Source organism: Mauremys reevesii, linkage group 5 (assembly GCF_016161935.1).
Source record: "Mauremys reevesii isolate NIE-2019 linkage group 5, ASM1616193v1, whole genome shotgun sequence".
Lineage (NCBI taxonomy): Eukaryota > Metazoa > Chordata > Testudines > Geoemydidae > Mauremys > Mauremys reevesii.
The window spans coordinates 93,997,522-94,024,535 of NC_052627.1; positions in this window are offsets into that span (position 1 = coordinate 93,997,522).

The following is a 27,014-nucleotide window of genomic DNA, read 5'->3' on the forward strand; positions in this document are numbered from 1 at the left end:
GTGCCTGGACCCTGGAAAAGACACATATGTAAGGTGAGGTGGTGGCTTTGGGGGGAATAGGGGATAGGTGAGAAGAGGGGGTGGGGGGAATTTGGCACGTGCAGGGCTGCAGCAGCCAGAGAAAGAGGCGACTTTTCCCAACTCCAGGGCTGCGGCTGCCAGGGAGAGACGGCCCTCCTGCCCAGCCTCAGCTCCGTGTCTCCTATGGAGGGGGAAGAGACACCCCCCTCCTTCCCAGCCCCAGCTTGGGGGCTGCCGTGGTGGGGGAGAGAGGGCACATCCATCGCAGTAGAAAGGTAGGACTATTGATATTAAAATATGAGTTGTGTGCTTTTATTTGTAGAACCAAAAAACGTTAATTATTATTAAGGTTTTTTTATATAGCACTTTTATCCAAAGTGCTTTATAATAGTTAGCTAATGGCACAAATAACATTTGGAGAGATCATTAAGTGGTCCACCAAGACCCTCAGCAATTTTCAAGTGGTCTGCAAAAAAAAAGTTTGAGAACCACTGGTGTAGACAGTGTCATGGATTTCCCTTTGCATTATTGTCACAGGGAGTGAGATGGAGCCCAAATTGTCCTGCTCAGAAGTAGAAACTGGGATAGTGGGAATTCAGCCATCAAAACTGGCAGATTCTCCTGCTTCCCAAATTCTGTAGGTGCTGGGGACAGCTGTGTGGACGTTCTGAACATCTTTGCATGGTGTCAAGTATCAGAGGGGTAGCCGTGTTAGTCTGGTTCTGTAGAAGCAGCAAAGAATCCTGTGGCACCTTATAGACTAACAGACGTTTTGCAGCATGAGCTTTCGTGGGTGAATACCCACTTCTTCAGATGCAAGTGCATTATCCTGATTTTTGCATCCGAAGAAGTGGGTATTCACCCACGAAAGCTCATGCTGCAAAACGTCTGTTAGTCTATAAGGTGCCACAGGATTCTTTGCTGCTTCTACTGAACATCTTTGCTTTTTTAGTCCCTTCCAGTCCTTACTTCCCTCAGAAAGCATGTTTGTGGCTATTGGGTTACTCAGTACCAATGAAGAAAACAGTATATTAATACTAACAAGATTAAGATTACATTTACCTAGTAAAGTTTGGCAAGGTAGGGGGGAGGGGAATAGTGCCCTCAGTCTAACCCTTCCCTTGAATAGAGTCCGATCCCCATGCAGCATCTGCAGTGTGGCTTCCGGGGTGGTGGAGCTGGTGAACAGTGTCACAAAGCTGGTATTTTTCTCCTTCCCACCACACTGTCCAGAATTACAGTCTCTGTCCCCTGAGCCTATGGTGGCACAGGAAAGAAACAATATGGCCCAGAATTACTACAATGAATGTAATGTTATTTGACACAAACAATAGACAGAAGGAGCAAATCTTAGGCTGCTGGTGTGCTGAGATCACAGCCTGACATGCTGCCCTGCAGAGTCTCCCTGTTTTCTTCCACTCCCCCATCTGTCTGTATCCGTCTGTTGTCTTGTACCTTATCCTGAGACTGTAATATCTTTAGAGCAGGGACCGTCTTTTTCTTCTGTGTTTGTACAGCACCTAACACAGTGGGGTCCTGGCCCATGACTAGCGATCCTAGGTGCTACAGTAACACAAATAATCAATAATCATTTGAAAAGGCTGGAAAATGATTATTTTAAAAGATTTAACAATAATTTACTTTTTTAAAGGAATATTTCTGAGAGAAAAATTGCTTTTCAGAATGTGGTTACATGGAAAAATGACTGGGTGGTTAAAATAAACTAATATGTTTAGAACACTAAAAATCAGGATAAAAACTTCTAGCAACAGTGCTTTTATTGATTACGGTTGAAACAAAAGATACACAGCAGACTCCACTGAATGAGTATATACAAGCAAGAGAAGAAACAGGAAGTACTGTAAATTAAGGATTCACTTTCCCAAAGGAAAGAGTAAGTCTTGACTGAAGCTTAAAGCTGAATTCAGTGTGGAAGATCTCACTGTTTTTACATGAAGCATGGTGAAAATATGGGCCCAATCCTGCAAGGTGCAGAGTGTCCTCAATTTCCACTGACTTTAGTGGTAAGTGAAGACTCTTGGCACATCACAGGCTCTGTATTTACAAGAACTTTTAACAAATACAATAAAACAGCAAGATTAAAAAGACTCTTCTTATGGAATGTAATGGCACAAACCAGAAATTCCTGAGATTTGTCGAATGACCACTGTTACACACACATGCCAGCCAGTCAAGGACCCACTCCAGCAGAGCACAAAAGGCCCACAAAATTTCCATGACCAAATCTTATAGAGGCTTGTTACAATATTATGAAATAGATGACAAACAATCTGATAAAAATATATTTCTTTTCCAATCACAAAAGAGCCGGGTGATGCATAATGTCACAGCTTGTGTTCTACTCCTGACCTATTAGTTGTCAACATAACTGATGGAATATCACTGCATATCAACAGTGCATAGAATATCTTCTGTTATTTTGCCCTTTCACTGTTCTCATTTTTTCTCTGCAGAAGCAGTGAATTTGGCACTACCTACTTCCCTGCAAGCTAATCTTGGTTTTCATAATGCAAAATTATTCAGGGTGGGATTAGAATCTATTAACTACAATTCTTTATCAGACAGCCAGGGTCTAAAAATACAGTATAAACTCTCCTGAGATATCCTCTGCAGTGAAAATTGGGGCGGCGGGGGGGGGGGGAGGGGGAACAGTTCCGTAGTTGTAATGCTGTTAATGTATTATGGCATATATACAACCACAAAAGAAATAAAACAAAACAAAATGGTTAATCAGCATTTTTTTTTAAAATCATTAGTTCTCATTATAGACTGTCAACTGCCCAAGGAAACATTATAATTTGTTTTAATAATATAATGCACAACAGTTTTGTGTGAGAATTTAAATTATACCTCATTTAATTGAGAATTTGACACAGTGGACCAGTCTACCAAAGATTTCAAAGTATGTTAGTAAAAGAGAGACTTTTTTTTAAGAAAGAGGAGGGTCAGACTGACCCAGGATAATAGTAATTAGAATTTTTACCATCTGTGCTCACCGGGATTTTAAATCTCTCACTTCAGTTGCTTAGATGTTCAATAAGCATTCAAACTGCAACTTGAGAAAGATAAAAGACAATGATAAGGGGGAAAAAGTAAAAGTAATCAGGAAATGGTCATAAGTGGAATTGCTGGATATGTGTTTAGATCCATTAACTTTGATGCCATCAGGTTGCCACCCTTTTCTAGGCATTGCTTTGGCCGGGAAGGGAGCTGGGTAGGGGGGTGGTCACTTGGCAACTTGCTTAAACTATCTTGTCTCAACAAAGTAAAGGGGCCTTATAGCTTTGCTGGAGGGGGAATGAACTTCTTCATTGTTGCTATTATCACTGCCTGCTGGGACCCAGGAATCTACCATCACATTGTTGAGCCTTCATTGCTCTAGTTTGAGAAGATCAAGGCCAGGCAAGTACAGGGAGCCAGATGACATCACTACCTCTGCTGAGTTCAGCTAGATCCTAAACAACACTTAGAATGTGAACTTTAGCTTCTTACTATTCATCTTTCCCTGGTATATCAGTTTTCCTTACTCACCTTATATCTTCCACCTCTCCCCTATTTTTCTCTTTCTGCCATCTATCTAATAAAAATCACCCTTGCCTCCAAATCTCTCCAGCTGCTACGGTCCAATTATGAGATGCAATGTGAGACAAAGACCCAAAATGAGGGTTACAAACATTATTTATGTAGGAAACTTGAAATGCTGTGGGATTGATTACTGTAGTGTAAATAACTTGTTCTATAACTTTAACTTCCCTTTTCTTTATTTCTGGTATTCCCACAAGGGAACATCACATTTGTTATATGAGATGAGGGATATTTGAACGAGATGCTTGCAATACTGCTGGGATTTAAAAAAAAGGCGGGGGGGAGGCAGCTAAAACCAGTGCCTTCACATTCTGGAAAAGTCTGCAAGATAGTGGCAAATTAGACCACATGCTGTAGTTTTTCTAGCAGCTAAGATGTAAGTAATAAAAAGTCAGAAGCTACATTTCCTTATTTTTCCTCTTCCCTTGTGTGTGTTTATTTTGACTTCACTTTAAAGGAAATAGGACCACATTTGAACAACAGCTCCATCTCCGATTCTTTTTCCCAGTCAGAACTTCTAAAACAATCCAAAAAGGATTGTCGAGCACAAGGTTATCCAGAATGGCATAATATTTGGGAAAAAGAAATTTTACCTTAACATTTACCTTTCAAATGTTTTAACTGTTTTCTCTTCCTTTTATGTGCATTTAAATATAGATTCAAATGTTCTTGTTTTTAATGGTGTTTATTACAATGGGAGAAAGCCAGCAATAATTTTATGCAAATCTCAGATTACACAAATATTTAATGATGAAACAAGTGTTTTGTAAATGCCTTAGCCCCTCAAATGCCCAAGATTCCTATTCAAGACACCCTGAATAACGAACAGTTCTCCTATATACATAATTCAAGTTGGAGGGTGTGGGGAGGTTAAATGGTATAGAGTCAACAATCCAAGAAAAAAGAAATAAATCTTTTGAAACCATGTGCCTCAATATTGCAGGAAATTCAAACATGAAAAGAAGATGCTCCTTTTTTAGGGGATAATGATTAGAATAGGTATGAACAAATTCTTATAAATATAAAAAAAAACCTAGTGACTAATCAAAATAGAATTTCCATTGTGGTAGAGTTGATGGTCTGTGATGAAGAAGGGAGATATCTAATAGTACAAGACATATTAGCATTAATGTGTATGCTCCTAAGGTGCAAATGATGGCATATCTGGATGATTTATTACTTCTGTGAACTGAAGTCTTTCAGGGAGCATTCTATATGGCAAGCAATTTTAATCTCAGATCAATGACTAATAGAAAAATGACCAAAATATTAAGGATACAGTGAAACAAAAGTAAAATAAGGTGCAGAACAATGGATAAACTGACAAATTAAAAAAAATTAAATTAACTAACACCAGAGGTGCATTAAACATGGTTAAAAGAAAAATGTGGAATAGTAGCTGAAGTTTCTAAAGAAAAGTTCCTTTGACAAGCATAATAAATCCAGCAAAATTTTAGCATTCCAGTTGAAAAAGAAGCCAAAACCCTGACAATTTACTATATCGGTAGGAGAATATTCAGAGTTAGTAGCCTGCTATTATATGCTTATCCACATACAATCAGTTTAATTAGTCATATCATATTTTGTTGTGTGGTGCTTCCAGGAAAATAATTTTTATATGGATTTTTCTGCCTCTTTCTCCAAGACACAGTCCTCTTGTCAGATCAAACAATCCTGCTATTTACTTGCAAGAGGACAATGGCTGATTATGTATGCATGGAGAATGAGAAATGCTGCTAGAAAAGGTTTTTGGCTTCCACTCAGAAAGCTGTCATTGCTGAAACTCTGTGTTGGTGGGTTGTCAATGGGCCAAATCCTGACCCAGTATTCAGTTGACATGCAACCCAGCTGGAGATCTGTGGTCTGGCAGAGATTCACATATATGGAGCATTACTTCAGTTCTATGGTGGAGGAAGCCCAGCAGTAACAGATGCCAAGTTTCTCCAAGTCACCCAGCTGCCCACTCCAGGGGCAGCATGCAAGACAAGACTCAACTCCTGTACAAAATAAGAGTTACATCAGGAAGAGGTGGTACCTTGCCTGATCATCTTGCATGAAAAGCGCGATCTCCACAGCTAAGTAACAGGGAATCTGCACATCCCTTACTTTCATATTAGAGGGGTCAGAATCTGGACCAATGAAAATAGAGACTTGAAATCTGTCCATATACAGCCAAATCCTTCTCACCTTTCTCACTTGAGCAGTCCTATTCTCATGAATGAGATGGCTTGCATAAATAAAGCAAGCAGGGTTTGAATCAGAATACATGAGAAGCATTTGTGGTAGAATAATTGGAAATAAAATGTAAATGAAAAAAATGTCATGAGAAATATCAGTAACAGAACACAGACATAGATCACACACAAAATGTACAGAACACTTCGAAAGAGTTCCAGAATATTTTGAAAGCCATGAAACAGAAGTTGAAAATAGGCATAATGATATTGGCCTCCTTTGAGATCTACTGATGAAAAGTGCTATATAAGAGCTAGGTACTATTATTATCACATGTCAAATTTATGAGGCTACCTAAAAAGGATTATAACTGTAAGATTAAGCAGGTATAGCACTCGTCTCTGTTCCAAGGCAAGTGCTGTATGTTATTTAATTTACAGAATACTCACAAATGCTTAAACCAACCAGCCTTTTTCAGACAATCAGATTTTGTGTCAAGCAAATCCTCACGTCCAGAGACTTCATCAAAAACATCACTGATTTTATCATTTTATCAAAATATCTGCCAGCTTGTATTTGGCATTATTTGTCAACACAGAACCCAGATCAAGTGCAAAAAGAGAAATTATCTTGAAAGACCAGTTTGCTTTGTGTTCCAGAGCATGGGAAGAATTCAGATAAGTTATATTTATTTGGGTAGATGGAGGTCATTCTTAATATATAGCAGAGACAGAATGCCTGCAATAGATTGTACAAAAGACAAACACACACTTGTTAATTACTTCTCTTCAAAAAAATTGTAGAGTAGTAAGATGGATGGAGGTAGTTCTTGTAAACTCACAGTGATAAGAGGCAAAACAGGGCCGAATAAAAGTTTATTTTGGAGAGGTAGACCTGAAGGCTACCAAACACTGAATTAAACTAAAAGATACTACAGCATGAGCTCCTATAGCATACAACATTTACCTCACAAGTCAGGAGTCATTGAATAATTCATAAGTGTTGCAGAGTGAATGAGGTTCCTAGACTAATTCTTGTAAATGTGATTAGTAAGATATCCTATGGGGAATCGTATACGGTTCTTCTTTGTATTATGAATGTATGCCCTACTTTAGTTTCATTGATGTTCCCTTACAATGTATTCTGCTAGGAAATAATTTCCAAGTAGGATTTTTATCTCACAGCTTATATTATATTTTTTAAGTTGCACTATATCACTATCGGACATTTCTTTCCCTTGGCTTATCACTTGGATTAGTAATAGCAATAATGCTTTTCACGCACAGATCTAAAATCACTTTATAAAGGTGGGGAAGCACCCTCATTTTACAGATTAACACATTCTAGAGCAGAGGTCTGGGTCAGAAGTGGAGCTTGTTGAAGGGAGGGTCTGACCATTGGTGCTTTCAGATGTTGGTCTTGGCTATATGTAAAAAGACAGGGACTTCATTCTTTACAAATTATGAAAGGTATTAATTTCATTACCACCACCTTGGTATTCAGTAGTATGAAATAAAGAACCAGATACCTTTTCATTAACACACTACATCACTGGAAATCATTACAACATGAAACCAAAGGAATTATATTGTTCTTGGTGTGATAAACTCAAGACAGACAGCTGCAAGGAAGGGGTAGAAATCAGTCTCAGAGGGTTAAAAGGCCCTCCTCCCTATCAACGGGGGTGGGGAGGGGTAACTACATGTCAATCAGGTACAGCTGAGAAGGGGTTACCAAAGGATCAATTAGAATCAGCTGGGAGGGAGCTACCTGAGGTTAATTAGGATCAGCTGATTCCAACTAAGGGCTGTCTGAGACCTTTTTAAACCCTCCCCTGGGGGGGGGAAGGAAGGGGGAGAGAAGAAGCCCTGCTGCCAGGAGTGTTGGAACAGCAAGACAGCGAGCCTCACCAGGAGGAGAGGCAGTTCTCTCTCCCCACAAGGGAGAACAATACACTAAAAAGGACTGGTGGAGGAAGGGAACAGACTTCCCCTGTGTCCCAAGTGGGACCATATTACCCAAGCCTGTCTCACCAGGGCTAAAAGCAGCAGAGGCTGGGGAGACCGAGAAGGTGCCTTGCCACATTGGTTAATGCCAATTGCACCAATTAGTGTATAACATCAGCTTGGTTTTACCTTTTTTCCCCTGTGTGGTATTGTGGGTTGTGCTTTTAAGGGCTGAGCTTCCCAGACAGGGTCTGAGCTGGGCCCTGTTAAGTTCTTGTTTTTGTTATGCTCAGTGAACTGGAACTGAACACCGAATAAATAGAGATCTTGTAAGCCCCGAGGGATCACTGAACACCACATGGTACCATGAGTAAAAAGGACCTAAGAAAATGAATGGAAGAATGGAGCAGTTAAAAGCCCCACCAGAGCTGAAACTCTCTGGAAATGTGGGGAACAAATCAGAGAATGTTTAAACCATGCTTCATTCTGTATCTGCAAGGAATGGGGGTGCCAGCAAATAGGAAGACAGTCAGAAGGATAAGCTTATATCTGACAATAGCTGGTTCTGAAACACTTGATGTGTTTAACCGTTTTCAGTTGCTCAGGCAGAGAAAGCTAACTATGGAACTGTATTACAGACATTTGAAATGTCTGTAGTCCATGTAAAAATGAAACATATCAAAGGTATGTTGTTAAGCAGTGCACAAAAAATGAAACCATAGAGTTTGCCCCTCTTGCAATTTTGGGAGCGCTGAGTCCCTAATAAGAGACCAGATGCTATCTACCAATACAGGGATCAAACCCTTGCAACCACCACTTGCCTGGGTTCCTCGTATATCTAGTATGTGGTACCATTGTTTAACCTTCTCCCCCATCTTAAGGTGATGAAGGAAAGAAAGCAACTGCAACCACAGGAAAGTTTGCAAATTCAGTCCTAACCAGCAACTCCTCCCACATCCAACTCCCAAGTTCTCTGCCCACCCCCATTCTGCAGTATAAAGATTGGCCCACTCTATATGACATAATCATAAAGATACATCCCACACACACCCTACCTGAATAATTAACTCATACACCCAAACACATATTCAAATTGCCCCAGGGATGAGGTGCTGCTGAGGTGGTGGAAACGAGTGTGGTGTTTTTTAAAAGTGTTTATCCCTCCTACTGTAAATTAGGTCCTGGCTATGAGAGATGAGAGGCCAGCCACAATTTCTGTGGATCCTCTGTGTCAGCAAGGCAATTTATCAAGTTTTCAGACTGTCAAAAACCCTTCTCTCCACATCAGCTTTCCCATGCCACCTTAGATTTTACTTTCTATGCAACCCTCCCTATCTTCTTTGAGTACTAGCCCTTTAAGAAAGTCACTGGCACATCTCAAATCACCCCTCCCGTTTCCAATATACTAAATTCCATTCTATAGAATTCCAATTCCAGCAGCTTCACTGAGGCAAGTTCAGTTCTCCTTCACAGACTTGTTATAGCATACAGTATCTTAGCGAACCTATTATCCTATTACTTTTTCTTGTCTCAGCACCTGATTCTTCTCGTTTGAGAGTCACTTTTTCATTTCTATTGCCCTGTCTATTTGTAAAACTCTGTCCTACCCTCCTACGTATCTTTGACCAGGGATGTCAAACTCATTTATGTACAGGATCAAATTCCATTTTTCATTATGGTCTGGAACATAAATATAGGTCTACAGATTCCCCTCAATCCACAGCAGAACTCCCAATTAAGTCAATGAAAGGTCTGCACATAGAGTACGGGAAGAAAATGGCCTTTATCTACTGACTACATTTCTAAGTTATTGTTAGTTTGGTAATTTATTGTCACATTCAGCATCACTCAGGTCTATACCACTACTTCTGTCTTTTGTTACTCTTCCTCCCTTCTCATCTTCCATTGTCTGTTTTACTCCCTCACCTCTATCTTTGTATCTCTCCTTTCCTTCTCTGCAGCAACACCCACTTGTCTCTCCTCCCTCCCCATTATCTTCACTCCTAGCATCTTCCTCATCCTATTTGCTATGGTAATAAAGGAATTAAATAGTTAAAGGTGACATTTATAGTGCCATCACTTTATCATTAGCCTTTAAACTTAACACCTTACTAAGATGAATGGAGTGAGGTTAGAGGAGTTTACAGGTCTTAAGTCATTGTTGCAGGCTGTGTGCAAACTCAGGCAGACAACACTGATTTGAGCATTGGCCTACTAAACTCAGGGTTGTGAGGTCAATCCTTGAGGGGGCCATTTAGGGATCTGGGGCAAAAATCTGTCTGGGGATTGGTCGTGCTTGGAGCAGGGGGTTGGACTAGATGACCTCCTGAGGTCCCTTCCAACCCTGATATTCTATGATATCAGCTTATAGTCAGTTCATATTTCAAAGCTTTCACACTCTGAATAAGTCAAGTCATAAATGGTCTGGATGTTGATGCCTCTTCTTTAGACTATTAATGTTTGCAAAGAGCTTTTTTTAGATGAAAACCATTATGAAAGCATCATCATGGATATTTTTATGATTGACAATAAACCTCACTAACTTTTTCCTTCCCCATTACTTTATGCTCAGATTCTCTCCTCATAATAGCTTGTCTAGAGAAATATTTATTTACATCTGGAGGAACGTGGCTCCACCCACCCATTCAGAATCACTTGGCAGGCACCCTGGAGGAGGGGAAAGAGTATGCTATATCACCAATAGTGGTAAAAAACCTACTCCCTCCCTCAGAACAAGCAAGGGAAAAATTGTGTCATTCTAGCCCATGCAGAATACTATAGGTACACAAATGTATCCCTGTGTCAACTTATTATGCATTATGTTCTTAGTTAATTATGATATCTGCTTTGATCTTGATAACCTCAGATTTTGTAAATGAAGAATATTTGCATAGTCATCTTATGTTAGCTAAAACTATATTTGAAAAGGAGATGTATCTGTCTTCTTTCACGTTCACATTGCATTTGAGAAAGGAAATTAAGAAGACTGTGTGCTGACTGCTGAGTCAATGTTTTGATTTAAAAGCCCTATGTAGTTAACAGTGTTTGATCACTTTGGGTTGGGTAATGATTCAACATCACCAGTGCTCAGTGTAATCTTTTAGACTATCATAATTTCCTATGGAATAAATGAAAAAACTAGAAGTACAGTGGTTGCACAATGATATGAAAGATTTAATAACACCTTTAAAAAAATTATTTTAGATACTTGTTTAAATCTAGGCTTTAATTGTTTTCTCCCCCCACTCTCCTTACAAATGAAAAATGCAATTTACAAAAAAAAATTGAGAACTATAAAAATATTACTAAAGAAGTTGCTATCACTACATGTTATTGGTAGGCAGAGCTATTTGTGCACAATATTATAATAAGCAAAAGGAATTATCTGCAGCTAGATTCATGTGGCTAACAATGAAATACCAGTAGGATAGACTTGTTAGCACTGTGGGTCACTGGGAAGGCATAAGGGATACCATTCCTCTGGGGTCAGAGGCCTGCCCCTGCTTAGGTGGCGGATTAACCCTACCTGCTGCACCTGGGAAAAGAGCTGGAACTTAATTGGCTGATCCTCATTAAAAAAAGGCAGCAGGAAATGAGGCGGGGAGGGGTAGGAGACTACAATACCACCAGAAAGCTAGGGGGGGTGGTCAGTGGTTATGTGCCCAGAGCAACTCCAGAGTGGAATTGTTCCAGAAACTAAACAGACAGAAGGGAAACTGTGAGATCCTTTAATACTGAAGTTCTAAGGTAAGAGCCAGAGAAATTTGAGTTGCTGAAATTACTGATGTGAGGGGCAGACTTGGGGGAGGGACTACTCAGCCTGCACTGACTTCAAGGGACGAGTCTGTGAGATTTTGATTTCTCTTGTTAAGAAGGTTTGTAATAAAAACAACTAACCCTGCTGGAAGCTGCTTCCCTGGATTCTGTGAGAGAGCCTTGGACAGGATTACTGCAGGTAGTGAGCTGGCTCAGCAAGAGCAGAACTTGGTCCAGTCAAATGAGGATGCTATAAAATAGGCCCCTATACTCTTCTTTTTAAAGAGGGGAAAATAGGTGAATTAAAAACCTGGGAAAATGGCAGTGAAATGTTCCCTGTCTTTCAAAAATGGATTCATCCTCTTCTTTCTTTTTGTTCTCTGATCACGAGCTTATGAAAATGCTACTCTTCTTAAAGATTCTTCTTTGTTAAATGCAAATCATAATCTCCCATTCAATCCACTCTGAATTGAGTGCTATTTGTTTTATGTTCCATTTAGTTCCAGATCACTGTGCCCTCTGGATCCTAAATATTCTGTAAATGAGCCTTATTACCCAAATACAAATAGGTTACTGTGTTAGTAGCAGAACTCCATTGGTGGTGGTGATTTTATAATTATTAAGATACTGTATTGCAGAATCCACATGTTACAGTTCTGATTAAGTCCTTTATATTTATTGATATTGCGATACAAAAGAAAAGGATACTGAATAAAATACTTATTCTTCCCCTCTTTGGACCTGACAATAGGTGCTTGCTTGAGAAATGCCAATAAAGGGCTCTGCCCTGAAGCCATCAAACATTTTGAAAAGGAAAAAGACAGTAAAACCATTAAGTTGCTACTTTTGGCTCAGAGTAGAAAGACCCTTTTTGTACCAATGGAATGTACTTGGGTCCAAATGTGAATTAACTCAAGCTGATGAAATACATGGTATGAAATCTGGCCCCTTGAAGTCAGTGGGACTTTTGTCATTGAAATTCGCCAGATTTCACCCATGGAGAATATTTTATTGCATTGCAAGAGCTGATTAATTTGCAAGTATTAGATGCAGTAGAAGATAATGCACCCTGGCCATTCCCATTTTATGATGCCCTTCACTCTCAGAAAGAAATAAGTACTAGAGTTCAGTCTCATGGAGTCTGAATGGATGCTCAATAACTCCAGAGAGCTAATGGTGAAATGTGAACATTTACATAAAACTTATTTTCAATTATTTGTTTTTATCTGGGTTATTCACTTCATCTGTGCAAGTAATATTTATAAGCTTTTGTTTTTTCCTCCAGACATCTCACCAATCCCTTGCCAGTACAGATTTATTTAGGTTTCAGTGGTGTTCTCTGGGCATTAGATTAGGATATAATACAGAATAGGTGGTACTTTATCCCATCATAAGACTTCAAATGACTCTGCTATCACTACAGCAGCTTGTAATGTCATTCGGCTCAGAGAGGGATTTTGTATTAGTGGATTCTGGAACTAAAATCCTAGTGATTTGCACAACTGGGAAACCACTCTTAGTGACGGGAATGAGGAAGTAACAAAGAAATTGTGATACAGAGCCCATCCTATAATAAACAAAATATTCATTTTACAAGTTTAGTGACCTTTTCAGAATTACATGAAGAAACACTGAAGAAGATGAATGAATTTTAATTTGCCCAATCATATTGCTCTTGATTTAAGCAGGATGACAATATGAGTAAAAGACCAACTACAGGATAGTGATGAATGTATTTCAGAGGTTTTTATCTGGTGTAGAAACTTTGTAGTTTCTGCAAAGTTATCATTCAGTCTCTGATATACAGTGTCAAAGTGGTTCCCATACAACATGCTGTGCACAATTCAAAAGGGAGAAATAAATAAACCATATGCAACTGAATCCCATTTGACCGCAGTGCACAATGCCACTTTCCAGGATGTCTAAATGTTAAGCCTAGAACAAAGGTGCCAAAAGCATGGTCCACAGGCCAGATTTGTCCTGCGTGATGTATTTATATGGATTGTAGGACATATTCAAATTGTGCAGAACCTCAACTCTCATTTTATAGAAAAAGGTTGTAGCCCTTATACTGTAGTTGCAAAGAAAACCTTCCAAATGTAAACCAAGTGTAACCAATGCTGTGATGGCTGCCTGAGTTTGCAAACCACTTGAGACAATAACTCAGAGGTGTGAACTCCCTTGCTTCTATTAATCGCATTGAACTGCCATCTTTAAACCATTTGATGAAAAGTCAATGTCAGCATTAACAATTCCATTGTGGATCAATTTAACAGATGCGAGGAGGTGGGAATTAGGAGTTGTCACAGTGAATGAAATGCAGAGGGAAGACCATCAACCTCTCAGGAAGGAGGGAGAGAAACAGGCTGCTCCCCTTTAGGACCAGTGCTCATTTTCTTTCAGTGAGCACTTGTGGATGTGATGACAAGGGACTGGACTGAATGAACAATAGCAATGAGAGCAGTTAATACATAAACTGTATTTTCACTTTGTTCTCTCTGTTAACCTTTGTGACATCAGTGGTAGTTTGCTGTGGATTGGATGGAGTAGGGGGTCTCTAACTATGGTCTGTGAACCAAGGTATAAATATAACATGGAATCTGGCCCTCTGAACTGAAAGAGTCTAAAGCTCTCGTGCTTCTAAATTTACCACAGACTATTTATTTTGGATATCTTATCTTAGCTATGCTAGTCAGTAAGTGGCTTACCCCCTGGCTTGAAGTAGTAATAACAAACACCAAATACATGGTTTCTATAATCAGCACCCCTACTATAAAAATAGAACCAGAAACCACCTGAGAAAGACATATCATTGTCATGGTGGCCATGATTTCCTGAATCAATCCAGAAGAATGATTTTATATATATATATATATATATATTGAAATTGCTACCTTGGGAGGACCTCCAATGCTACAAACCTGCAAAACTCAGCTAGGGCTTCCATAGTGCATTGAGGCAATTTGTACAGCAATATTAAGTCCATCTTTACCTCATTCTACAACTTGAATGCTACTCTGACACTCTCATCTAGCTCTGGATTTACATCAATTAACCTGATCTACCCGAGAATAGATCTAAAGGCATGGCCCCTTCTTCTCTCTTGTCAGTTAATGATTAAATGAGTATTCAGTGAGAATTAGCTGGGACAATGTTGGTACTGCAGCATGAGCTAGACAGATCTTGGTTATGCATTTACAGTAATTATTTATAGGGAGACAAATATGTACTCTAAAATTGTACTGTCTGAACAAATTAAACTAAGTTGTCTCCATTGGCTTCAGTGGAGAGCAGGGATGAATCTGGCCCATTAAGGCTTAATTAAACTAATAAGTATATAGATTTAGATTTCATACTGTTATTAACCACTCTCTTCCACTATTTTGTTCCCTAACATAAAACATTTTTTGCCATTCTGTCTCTTTATGTACTTAATGTCACTAGCGAAGAGAAAAAATTGAGAGAACTTGCTTGTTATCTTGCCAAAATCCAGACTGGTGGAGCCATTTCGGTATTTCATGCTCCCTGGAAATAAAATGTGAATTCCTACCTGCTTGACACACAGGGGGAGCTGGACATGAGGCATATTAATTTAATTCTAACAATCACATCAAAATCCTATTAATGTACTTTGGAGATGCTTTTCACAACCTGTTTCATTCTGGTGGTTATGCTAGAACACTGATGCTGTTTTATGTCAGTCAAATATTCCGTAAACATTTAGCTGAGGGTATTATACAATAAACTACATAGTGTATGAAGTTTAGATACTTCACTAGGGTCCAATGCTGTAAGGTGATGAAAGCAGGCATTTAGCAACTACAGTTGGCTTGATTCTTATCTTAGATCAGCCCAGGGGTAGCACATACGTTAAAGTTGTCTTATGTATTTATGATGCATAAAATCATTATACCACCAAGATACAGTAGTCCTTCAAAAGTGTTAGTCTGTGGGTCAGATATGTTTGTCTGTTGCTTTGAGATAAAAAAGATTGAGCATGGTTCAACTAAGTTTTAGCCCTTCACTGCAGTTATTTACACACTTCCATCTGAAAATGATATATCAAAAGATCACTTTATTAATATAGTATGGTGGTCTTTCTATATAATCATAGTCATCACTGCTTTTTCAGCATAGCACTGAAATATCAGAAACAGTTGTGCAGTATGATATAAATACTTTACCACAGTATACATGCCAAATATAGGCTATATGGTGGTAAAGGAAAATAAAATAGTACAATCTATGTGGACTTCAAAAGTGTGACTACCATATTGCTTAAACTGGTTGGAATAAACAGTGCAAATAGGACTCCTCAGATGCTTAAAGAAGAGGGAGTTGTCTATCCAGACATTATTTTTATATGCTTTCAGCTAAACAGCTATACAAATGCAAAGTTTAGCACCCAGGGATAATACATGGATTTTTTTTAATACCCTCCTTATATAGTTTTCATCTGTGATACAGGAGGTATAAAATATATATTAATTTAATGAGTGATGTAGATCAATACAAGCTGAAAATATAAGCTTAGGACATTGTTTTAAACTGTTTCATACAAGCACATGACAGATCACAACAGAATAGAAATTGATTGTGTAAAATGTAAGGTAGTGAATCACACTATTTTGCAGCATCCTTGTCACCCAAGTCACACTTTTTTGTTTTTTTCCTGAGTAAACCCCAAACCAGTAGATTTAGAACAGTCTCTGGATGACGTTCTGGCCCTATTGAAGTCAATGGCAAAACTCCCATTGACTTCAATGGGGACAGGGATTAACACTATGCTTGCCTTTGCTGAGAGGAAAGATGTTGTCATGGCAAATGGGGTAATAAAATTTAAACTGATATTTTTAGAGTCCTGTGGGGAAAATAGTAATTGTGTAACTAAAGACTGTATCTTAATGCTTGTGTATATGAAGGCCAAATTAAGATTGCCGGGGCCATCTTAATTTTTGCATTTCCTAACTATTGCGTGTTTGACTTAGCATCCTTAATTTTCTTTTGGAGTAGATATTTCTCTGTAATTTCCTGGGACTTTTTAAAAAAAACAAACTGAAATAACCAAAAATCCATCATGTGGAACCATATTGACTCCCACATGGCTCATTAGTAGAGTTAGAAACTTTAGATCTACTGCTGTTAGGTTGGGTTCTAGTGAGGCTGCTGAATTTTTTAATGTAATTCAAAGCATTTATGTATTTTTCTCTGCATCAACTCATAGATGGCAAATTTTAAAGCAACATCTGGGAACATCCTATCTGACACTGAAACCACTGAGTGCCACATGATGGGAAAATCGAGTGGAGGCAATAAAGCCTATCAAATACCAAATTGGGAAGACAGATGATGCCATAGTTGCTATTATGGAGGATAATACTATGACAGGAACTGTTCATGGGAGAACAGTGGCAGAGGGAAATGGAATCACTGGAAACATACATAACTTCAAATTTCTATGTGGCTTAGTGTTGTGGCATGACATACTGTTTGAAATAAATGTTGTAAGCAAGAGACTCCAAGGTGTTGACCTTGATATATCTGGAGCAATGGAACAACTGGACAAAGCAAAGTCATACCTACAATCTTAGGTATCTGAAGAGTGCACAGAAGTTGGCAGAGGAACTTCACACTGAAGCTATTTTCCCAGCCATTCAAGAATATAAGAGTCACCAAAGACATTTTGATCACGAGGCACAGGATAATCCCATAAGAGACCCCAAACAACATTTCAAAGTTGAATTCTTTAACCAGGTGCTAGATTGTGCAATACAGTCAGCTGAACGTTTCATGCAGCTCAAGGAACACAGTAGTATATTTGGGATGTTGTATGATATTCCAAAACTCCTCACTATACCTGAAGAAGACCTACACCAGCAATACAGAGCACGAGACAATGTTGACACGTGATGACATGCATGATATTGATGCAAGTGATTTAGGAGATGACCACTTTCCAAATGCTTTTGTTGCTCTGTGGATACTTCTAACACTTCCTGTAACAGTTGCCAGTGGAGAACGCAGCTTCGCCAAGCTGAAGTTAATAAAAACATATCTACGCTCCAGAATGACACAGGAGAGGCTGGCCGGCCTTGCAACCATCTCAATAGAGCATGAGCTGGCCCAGACTGTGGACCTCTAGCAGGAAGCAGTTCAAATCTTTGCAATTAAGAAGGCACGGAAAGCACCACTTTGATTATTCAAACAGATAAAAATGCCAGTGTGTACGATGCAGACAAGAAAAGTTGCATTAACTTTCAAACGCCTGAACAGCAAAGTATTACTTAAAATTTTTGAACAAGGTATTTTAAGGTGTGTGTTCTCCTTTATTGGGGTAGGTAGCAGAGCAGTACAATGAGAGGAGTAGAACAGGAAGATGGCAGAATTGAGACCTTCCAAAGTTTTGGCCCAAGTGAGGGGGTATGGGAGTGTCATTTGAGCTCCCCACCTCAGGTAACAAAATGTTGTGGGCCAGCCTTGGCTATTTGCTGTCAGTTCTACTCAATATTCTGAGGGGAGTATTCTCTAGTTACAGGCCCTTCTGTTGATGTCTTCCCTAAGCCTGACCCTTTCTGCCCCGCCTATATCTCCTCACCCCTTTTTCCCAGTTTTCCCCTCACCACCCAGGCCTGGCTCCTCACCCCTCTGCATTCCAGTCAAGCAGTTTCCTTTTCCCCCCTTCCTGCCTGGGTCCCATTACTGGAGATGGAAAGCACAGGAGATTCTCCCTACTCTCAATTCTAGAGCCCAGTGCCACAATGGCCCTTGGCTATTGGGAGGAGCAGCTGCGGAAAAACTCCGGCTCAGTTCCTTCAGCCCTGGACCACACAGGATATAAATTACAATTACAACACAGACTATAAAGTGTACAGTGCTCACTTTATATTTTTATTACAAATATTTGCACTGTAAAAATGGTAAACAAAAAGAAATAGTATTTTGCAATTCACCTCATTGTACTGTAGTGCAATCTGTTTATCGTGAAAGTTGAACTTACAAATATATAATTATGCAAAATATATCCGCATTCAAAAATAAAACCATGTCAAAACTTAGAGCCTACAAGTCCTACTTCTTGTTCACCAATCACTCAGACAAACAAGTTTATTTACATTTGTAGGAGATAATGCTGCCCGCTTCTTGCTTACGATGTCATCTGAAAGTGAGAACAGTCATTCGCATGGCACTGTTGTAGCCGGTGTTGCAAGATATTTATGTGCCAGATGCTCTAAAGATTCGTATGTCCCTTCATGCTTCAACCACCATTCCAGAGAACATATGTCCATGCTGATAACGGCTTCTACTTGCTAACGATCCAAAGCAGTGCAGACCGACGCATGTTCATTTTCATCATCTGAGTCAGATGCCACCAGCAGAAGGTTGATTTTTCTTTTTTGGTGGTTCTGTAGTTTCTGCATCGGAGTGTTGCTCTTTTAAGACTTCTTAAAGCATGCTCCACACCTTGTCCCTCTCAGATTTTGGAAGGCACTTCAGAGTCCTAAACCTTGGGTCAAGTGCTATAGCCATCTTTAGAAATCTCACATTGGTATCTTCTTTGCATTTTGTCAAATCTGCAGTGAAAGTGTTCTTAAAACAAACAACATTTGCTGGGTCATCCTCTGAGACTGCTATCACATGAAATATATGGCAGTATGCAGGTAAGACACAGAACAAGAGACCTACAACTCTTCCCCCAAGGAGTTCAGTCACAAATATAATTAACACTTTTTTTTTTAATGAGCATCATCAGCATGGAAGCATGTCCTCTGGAAGGGTGGCTGAAGCATGAAGGGACATACAAATGTTCCATATATCTGGAACATGGATACCTTGCAATGCCGGCTACAAAAGTGTCATGGGAACGCCTGTTCTCACTTTCAGGTGACATTGTAAATAAGAAGCGGGTAGCATCATCTCCTACAAATGTAAATAAACTTTGTTTGTCTGAGTGATTGGCTGAACAAGAAGTAGAATAGAGTGGACTTGTAGGCTCTAAAGTTTGACATGGTTTTATTTTTAATGCAGTTATTTTTTGTGCATAATTATATATTAAGTTCAACTTTCATGATAAAGAGTGCACTACAGTACAATGAGGTGAATTGCAAAATACTATTTCTTTATAATTTTTACACTGCAAATGTTTGTAATAAAAAATATAAAGTGAGCACTGTACACTTTATATTCTGTGTTGTAATTGAAATGAATATGTTTGAAAATGTAGAAAAACATCCAAAATATTTAATAAAGTTCACTTGGTATTAGATTTTGTAACAGTGCAATTAAAACTGATTCACTGTGATCTAATTTTTTAAACACGATTAATTTTTTTGATTTAATAGTGTGAGTTAACTGCAATTAATTGACAGCCCTAGATGTATCTGAACACTGTTTGTTTGGGTTTTTTTAATTAATTTCAGGGGGAAAAAACCAGCCAGACACCTATCATGGAAAATTTCAGCCCAAACTATTTGTCTGGCAACATTATAAACAACTGAAAACAGGGTCTTATAATGGAAAGTGTCAAGCAACCTTTACTAGAAGTGGTTCTACTTGTGCTGTCCATAATATGTGCTTGTTTATACAGTATGTATGACAGCTAAACCATTTTAGAAGAAGAAATGCTTTATATGAAGAACAACAATGCAGTTACTATACTGGTTTATGCTATGATCTGTAAAGAAAGGGGTAAGAAGCCCATTCCAAATTGAAGCAGCTAGAATAAGGCAAACGGAAGGCAAAAAATAAATGTGTAAACACAATCCTCTCAGTATGGGTATTGGGGGAAACACCAACCTGTTTTGTTGGAAACAGATCAAGAAACCATGCCTACAGCCAAATCAATATGGACAAATCTGCCACATCAGAAAGCATTTTATGGTGTAAGTTGTGCTGCCATAGTAGCTTGCACAGATAAATCTTGTTCTTTCAAACAAAGAGCTGAATCCTACAATGTAATTTCCTTTGCTAACAATCTGTTCGATGTGTTCATTTCTGGATGCCTTTCAAATTGCTGATCTGCTGCATTCTCTTCTATAACTTCTTTCACTTTAATAATATTTGGGTGTTCCTGCCTCCCCAGGTCCCAAGTATATACTTGTATCTCCAAAACCTCTTCTTAGAATTTTTCCTTTCAGATCTGACTGCATAGAAAACTGAAAGCTGTTTACTCTGATCCACCCTAACCAAAAATCAGAATCTTAACAATTCCACTGAAGAGTACTCAGCTACTTTCAACCAAAACTCTGGAGGCCTGATTCATCACTGTTAATCCACTTTTAGAACTCCATTGATTTCAATAGTGTTAAAACTGCATAAAACTGGAACAATGAATCAAGCCTTAGGTCATGTTCCCACTGACATCAGTCCCCCCAAACAAGTCTTCGCTAGTATTTTTTTAAAGTGAAATTTAACTCTGAATACTATGAGTAATCAGCCATGTATTATGTTATGAAGACTTGTGGAGCAATGATCCCCTGACACTTCCTTGTTTTTGTGGTTGTCCTAATAAAAATAAATGCTTACTTCCCATCACCGTTCTGTTTTTGTGGTTTTGATCAAGGAGATGCATAAATGAATAATTAACCAGATGAGGAAGCTGACTAGTCACACTCTTCCTCATCTGTTTCCCTTATGTGCCAAGAATGTTCCCTTCTATGCTATTTCCTTAAGTGACAAAATTGCTTACTGCAGTACTGAGATTGCCAGTATGACTGGCTCAGTTTCTTTCTGTTGAGTAATGATTGTTATAGTACGCATCTGGATAGCTTTGTATGTACTGTAGCATTGCGCGTGTCATGGTCAATAGTCCTGAACCCAAGGCGAATACAAAGTGTTCTGGTTTGAGATCAGATTTTAGTCATGTTTTTTGGTGGATCTCTTGCCCCCTCCCCCTAGCATGACATTCTTCCTCTTGATAGTTTTTAGAGCTGTGTGTGATTTGTCAGGAAATCATGTATGGTTGAAAGTCTCTTTAATGAGAGAATAGATCCTCACTTTAAGGGCCCCCTTAGCTATTGGCTACTTTCCTTTTTCTGTTTATCCCATTTCAGCTTGTGGTCTTGTGGTTAAAGCCGGGTACTGGGAGTCAGAGTTCCGCACTGTAGTCCTAGATTGGACAAAGTTGCTCTTTAATTTTGGGTAAGTTGCATAACCTTTCTATATCTCTGGGGCCAGGCTGGCAGCCAGGATTGCAGGGACACCCTGGCCATTTCCCAGTTTTTCCTGGACGCACTATGGTAACTGTCCTATCTGAGATGATCCTCCTCCTCTCCACCTTATCCAGAGGGATTCCTACAGGGGATGGATTCACTGGCTTTATGTCAGCTTTACAACAGGGGCCAGTGCAAAACAGCCATAACAGACCTGCGAATCAGGCCCAATAAAATACAAAGTTGCAGAAATGATCAACTAACTCAGTAAGCTCAAGGGAAAAAAATTGAAAAGCAGTTTAGAGGCTAATGAGTATTAGGCTAGAATTACTGTCAAGGGTATGGAGTGTTCCAAACTTGGAGTTACACAATAGCTAATGGGTGGGCTGATCCTGTAAGACACTGAGCATCTCTTGTGAGGGACTGAATTCCCTCACCATCCACTTTTAAGGAACCTAAGGTCATCTGTACCAAAACAGGAAGCATTCAACACCCTGCAAGATTGGGCCTAAAGTGTCTCTTAGCTTTATTAATATTAATTTCTATTACTGACATCAATGCTCCATTGTGCTAGGTGCTGTACAAATAAATAGTAAGAGCCAGTCACTGCCCTAAACAGCTTATAGTCTAAATGAGAGCTCCTCAAACTGTGGGACGTGCCCCTCTAAGGGGGCCTGGAGGAACATTCAGGGGGCAGGATGGGGCCTGGACCAGCCTCCATGGGAGCTGGGGATGGAGCACCACCCAGCCCCGCTCTGCCCCCGGCCATGGCCCCAACATCTGGCCTCACCCTCATCCCTGACCGCAGCCTGGCTGTGGCTCTGCACCCAGCCCTAGCCCTAGCCCCAGTCCTGGTCCTGGTCTCAGCCGCACCCCCAGCTTTGATCAGCCAGCAGAGATGTTTGGGCACAGAGTAGAATGCACACCATTATTTTTGTGCTCTCCAGGAGGCATTTTGCTCAGTCTCTTACACTGCTCCAAATATACTGGAGGCAAATTATAAGCCTGTATGGTTATTTTCCTTCATCGCTTTTCTTCAAATATAACTTATAAATGTTCATCTGAAACTCTTTAAATTCTGTAGTCCTGAGCACTTATATAGTAAGCTTAAAGTCATTAGTCAAAATGTTGCAGGAGTTTGAATTTCATTAGAGTCTGCAGCTACTGTAATATAATGGTGAATAATGTCAATTGAATTTGTGTTTTTGTGATGGTTTTATTTATGTATTTATTTTATTTTTCAAGATTTCCAGCAATCTTTTGGAAAAGTACCAGCACTTACATTATTTTCACTTCATCTGCTGCCTCAATCTCCCAAAAGTTTTCACATAGATACAGTACAGCAGAGAAATGTTGAAAGGGAAATCACAAAATTTTAACTGTACATGAGTTGTATAAAAAAATCCAACTTAATTTATTGGACTTTAAAGGTTTTCACAACCATTTAATATTTTGCGTTTTTTGTTTTCCCATTCTATTTTAAACACTGTCAAAGTACTTTATCTGCTGGAAATCTAGTATTTGCAATAGTGACTATTGAACTTAAATTTTTAAGTACGACTTTAATTTAAAGGACTGTTGAAGATGCTGTAGAAGAACTGAAATACAGGCTGGGATATTGAGACTAATGGGATCCTGCACCTTTACAGTGCTTGAAAAGCAAGATGAAGCTGCTCTAATTTTGTGCCTGACTGTATATAATCCCAAATCTTTTCTTCCAGAAGCTAAGAATTGGCAGGCCATAAGGATGCCCCAGCCATGTCCTGTTTCTTCCAGAAATGTCTGCTACACTATGTGCCAGAGGTTGTTGGGTAGGAGCCATTATGACAGTTATACGCCACCCAAAGATTCCTATGACTCCTTTGTGAATGGTGAGAGCAGGCCCTAGAATCTGGTGCTAGATCTAAGATCACTGTTTTCTCATGTGTCTTCCATAGAGACATGTGCCCTTGTTGCCAAGAAGGCTAACAGCATTTTGGGCTGTATAAGTAGGGGCATTGCCAGCAGATCGAGGGACGTGAACATTCCCCTCTATTCTGCACTGGTGAGGCCTCATCTGGAGTACTGTGTCCAGTTTTGGGCCCCACACTACAAGAAGGATGTGGAAAAATTGGAAAGAGTCCAGCGGAGGGCAACAAAAATGATGATTTATGAGGAGAGGCTGAGGGAACTGGGATTGTTCAGACTGTAGAAAACAAGAGTGAGGTGGGAGGGGGGGATTTGATAGCTGCTTTCAACGACCTGAAAGGGAGTCCCAAGGAGGATGGATCTAGACTGTTCTCAGTGGTACCAGATGACAGAACAAGGAGTAATGGTCTCAAGTTGCAGTGGAGGAGGTTTAGGTTAGGATATTGGGAAAAACTTTTTCACTAGGAGGGTGGTGAAGCACTGGAATGGGTTACCTAGGGAGGTGGTGGAATCTCTTTCCCTAGAGGTTTTTAAGGTCAGGCTTGACAAAGCACTGGCTGGGATGATTTAGTTGGGGATTGGTCCTGCTTTGAGCAGCGGGTTGGACTAGACCTCTTGAAGTCCCTTTCAACCCTGATATTCTATGACTATGACAGAACACCACAAGGCATCACACCACAACTCTAATATTCTGCTAGAATCTTCTCCATGATCACAGCCTGAGTATGGTACAATTTAAAATGGAGATTCTACTCCTAAAAAGACCACACTCTTAATTAATCATTGCAGTACTCTAGTTTCTATAACTCCATCTATAAGGTGCATAGAAAGCTGGCTAGATTGTCAGGTTGAATGGGTAGTGATCAATGGCTCGATGTCTAGTTGGCAGCCAGTATCTGACCCCAGGGTTGGTCTTGGGGCCAGTTTTGTTCAACATCTTTATTAATGATCTGGATGATGGGATTAATTGCACCCTCAGCAAGTTCACAGATGACACTAAGCTGGGGGGAGAGGTAGATATGCTGGAGGGTAGGGATAGGGTGCAGAGTGACCTAGAAAAATTAGAGGATTGGGCCAAAAGAAATCTGATGAGGTTCAGCAAGGACAAGTGCAGGTCCTGCACTTAGGTAGAAAGAATCCCATGCACCACTACAGGCTGGGGACTGACTGGCTAAACAACAGTTCTGCAGAAAAGGACCTGGGGCTTACAGCGTATGAGAAGCTGGATAGGAGTCCTCAGTGTGCCCTTGTTGCCAAGAAGGCCAATAGCATATTGGGCTGTATTAGTAGGAGCATTGCCAGCAGATTGAGGGAAGTGATTATTCCCCTCTATTCGACACTGGTGAGGCCATACATGGAGTATTGCATCTAGTTTTGGTCCCTCCACTACAGAAGGGATATGGACAAATTGGAGAGAGTCCAGCAGAGGCCAATGAAAATGATTAGGGGGCTGGGACACATGACTTAAGAAGAGAGGCTGAGGGAACTGGAGTTATTTAGTCTGCAGAAGAGAAGAGTGAGGGGAGGCCTTCAACTACCTGAAGGGGGGTTCCAAAGAGGATGGAGCTAGGCTGTTCTCAGTGGTAGCAGATGACAGAAGAAGAAGCAATAGTTCTCAAGTTGCAGTGGGGGAGGTCTAGGTTGGATATTAGGAAACACTATTTCACTAGGATGGTAGTGAAGCACTGGAATGGGTTACCTAGGGAGGTGGTGGGATCTCTATCTTTAGAGGCTTTTTAAGGCCTGGCTTGACAAAGCTTTGGCTGGGATGATTTAATTGGTGTTGGTCCTGCTTTGAGCAAGGGATTGGACTACATGACCTCCTGAGGTCTCTTCCAACCCTAATATTCTGATTCTATGATTCACTGAAATCAAGGAAGTCACCCTGGTGTTAAACTGGAGTAGCACTACAGTGAGCCAGGCTCTTCACTTGCACCATTAGAGATTAACTAAATTTTGAAACTGTTCATGCCCTGATGCAGAAAAGAATGTTGTGGGGCTGTTTGTTCCTGAGTGGAGATTATGGGAGAGCCCTTGCCTAAACCTGGAAGAACCCACCCTATGATGATTTTTTTACAGGGCTGTGCAATTTATATTTCTAATTTTTTCTTATTATTTAGTACCATATACAATCAAATGAACACAAGACAAACAGGGAGGAGGGATAGCTCAGTGGTTTGAGCATTGGCCTACTAAAAAACCCAGGGTTGTGAGTTCAATCCTTGAGGGGGCCACTTAGGGATCTGGGGCAAAAATTGGTCCTGCTAGTGAAGGCAGGGGGCTGGACTTGATGACCTTTCAAGGTCCCTTCCAGTTCTAGGAGATTGGTATATCTCCAATTTAAAAAAAAAAAGTATTAATCTATTGATGATGCTGAGCTCTGTAAACTGGATAATTACATTAATTCTCTAACTAAAACAATTCTTTAACTAAGAAGAAGTTGTTTGACAACATATAGCAATGAAACCTGGTACTAAAAATGTACTTCTCAAAAAGGGTATGAATATTGAAGAGTAACAATATAATGAGGAAAATGAAAACCTTTGTTTCAGAAACAAAGGTTTTCATCTTCTCTAGTTCCAAAAACAGAATTCCGTATCTTCAGAGCATCACTGATGTAAAATGCTATCTGCCCACTGTCAAATTAATCAAAAGGAGAACAATTATGAGCTCCCACCTGTAACGTACTCAGTTTTGTACATGTAGAAGGTCTGGATACACATTTGGCAGCTGTGACATATTGCATCTAGTAAGGCAGTGGCAGGTAATAATTAGCTACTTCTTCACAGCCTCCATGAAGTCTTCTCTTCTCCATGCTGTAGGTGCAAGCTCTTCTGCCTGTCCTTTTTACAAAGACCCATCATAATTTTAATAGGTTTAATAGTTCTCTGGATTATCTCAAAACTTGTTAGTACAAATTTGAAAATTGCCTTCAGAGTTTTATTTTTACCCAAATGGAGTTTTGATTACAGTAAGGAGTTCTTGAAAGAAGGTTCTTTACTTGGTGGACCCAGAAGGGCTAGGAACATAGTGTGATTTAAAAAAAAACAAAAAAAACCACCCCAAAATTATTAAAACACATGCCTTAAAAGTCCAAAACCTTAAACATCTGGAATTTAGCAGACTATTTTGTGGCACATCTGTTCTAAAATATATCCTAGGTAATCCACCTCTTCCCTTCTGTCACCATCTTCCCCAACTCTTTGCCTTTGTGCTGTTTTGCATCCCTTTTCTTAAACTCTTTTGCTCTTTCATGATTTCCACTCCCACACCTCCTCCCAAAATGAATGATGATAGTGAGGCATGCCACATAATTAAGTGAAAAGAACCAAAGTTTAACTCTATTGTAGAAACAATATCTATTAGGAAAAAATAACTTTTTTGTATATGTAAACTGAAAATAGTATGTCATGAAAACCTCTGTGCACAGGGATTTACTACTTTGTCAGCTGGA